General features: G+C 37.4%; 1 pseudogene; it reads left to right on the top strand.

Annotated features, from left to right (window-relative positions):
• The first annotated feature begins 415 nt into the window (after positions 1-415).
• LOC143612925 (ethylene-responsive transcription factor ERF024 pseudogene) lies at positions 416-1,375 on the top strand (annotated as a pseudogene).
• Positions 1,376-1,929: the final 554 nt, after the last annotated feature.

The following is a 1,929-nucleotide window of genomic DNA, read 5'->3' as shown; positions in this document are numbered from 1 at the left end:
AATGAACAAAAGAATCTGAATTTATTTCCAACGGATAAAAACCACACTAAAATAAAAGTTTCCCGAAAGAGACATCGACTTAGAAAATTGACCAATAAACTAATAACAATAAAATAATCATAGTAATATTATATTCAGAAGGTGCATTATTTCTATTATTTAAAAATAAAACAAATAATTATATATCCAAATGTTCCAGCTAATACCCTGTTAAACTTATAATACATCACAATCAGTACTTCAATTCTCGACACAAAAAACCTAGACATGTCGTTCATAGAACACTCGGTGCCCACGAGTTCCCCACGGTTTTATCGTATCGATTTCACACTTACATAGTCTCATATATATCTTTACCTCATTTACATCAAGTGATCAAACACACCACATTATTAATTTATATATAGTGGATATATTCATATATATATATATATAAACATATATAGATCATGTCTAACCCTCCACCACCACAAAATCCTATTCTTGAACTCCAAATATCACCCAAAACCAATGTCATGACCCTCCTCTTCTTCATCTTCGGGTTACCCGACCCGCCGAAGCCCAACCGCGACCGGGAAACACCCAATTTACCGCGGGATTCGCAGTCGAAGTGGAAAATGGGTCTCGGAGATACGCGAGCCACGTAAAAGCAAGCGAATTTGGCTCGGGACGTACCCGAGACCCGAGATGGCGGCCGCAGCGTATGATGTGGCCGCTTTATCGCTTAAAGGAAGCGATGCGGTGTTGAATTTCCCGGATTATATTGGTTTGTACACTGTACCGGCTGTCCCGGATCCTGCTCTGATTAGTGAGCGCGGCCGGGGCAGCCGCAGCGTTGATGAAGGATTATAATTCGGATCTAGTTTCATTAACATCAAATGATCATAATATTAATAATATTAATATTGTTAACCAACCGGTGACTAGGAATGAGTTTATGGATGAAGAAGAGATTTTGGTATGCCGAATTTGTTGATGGATATGGCGGAAGGAATGCTGATGAGTCCGCCGCGGCAGCCGCTTAACGATTATCATATTCCTGGGGATTCTTCGGATTGTGACAAGTTGTGGAGCTACTAGGTTTTTTTTTTTTGAGTTTGTTCATAAAGTTTTTATAACTAAAATCATTTATAAGATGAAGAAATGTGTGACTAAGGAAAATGGTGTCAAGAAACAAACGTGCAAACAAGTAGTTTGCATGCATGATCATCAAATTACATGAGATTTGTTTCAAGTATTATGGTTGAAATGAAGATCATGTGTGACAAATGTAAAGAGTGTTTAGGAAAGTTTTTGATGCAAATCTATTGTTACCCTCTGAATCTATTCTCAAATCTATAGCAGCGGAAACATAATGAGGGTTAATGTACATTGTTGGTTATCTTAACTTACAATATATATATTTTTATGTTCTTAGTTATTCATTGTTTGATACTTGTAAGGAATTGATACTTGTATGTTCTTAGTTATTCTAGAAGTTTGAGAGGACAAAAAATTGATGTTGGATCCACAGTGTTGGTTCCCCAGTTTCATCCCATCATGATAGGTTCTGAGATGTTAAGTCAATTTGATGTTGATGTAGATTATGATTATTACCTTATAACCAAAAGCATTTTCAAATTTTTCATTGCAATTGATCTAGAGAGCTGGTAATAGAAAATTTTCTTGAAATATAATCAGTGGCGAAGCTTGGGCGAGTTCGACAGGGGGGGCCGGACTCAAAATGTAATAAAAATCATAAATGGGGGGCTCAAATTTTCGATATAAACGGGTAAATTTACAATACGTAAACAAATTTTCGAACGAAAAAATGTCAATTTACACTACCGCGCAAAAAACGGGGGGGGGGGGGGGGGGGGAGGGGACCCCTGGCCCTAATGAAGCTTCGTCCCTGAATATGAAAGTTATGTACCCGGTTAATTTGTTAAA

Source organism: Bidens hawaiensis, unplaced genomic scaffold (assembly GCF_021521415.1).
Source record: "Bidens hawaiensis isolate Kalapana, Puna unplaced genomic scaffold, B.hawaiensis_p1.1 tig00036051_1, whole genome shotgun sequence".
Classification (NCBI taxonomy): Eukaryota; Viridiplantae; Streptophyta; class Magnoliopsida; order Asterales; family Asteraceae; genus Bidens; species Bidens hawaiensis.
The sequence above is the reverse complement of the archived record's forward strand: the minus strand, read 5'-3'. Positions and strand labels throughout refer to the sequence as shown.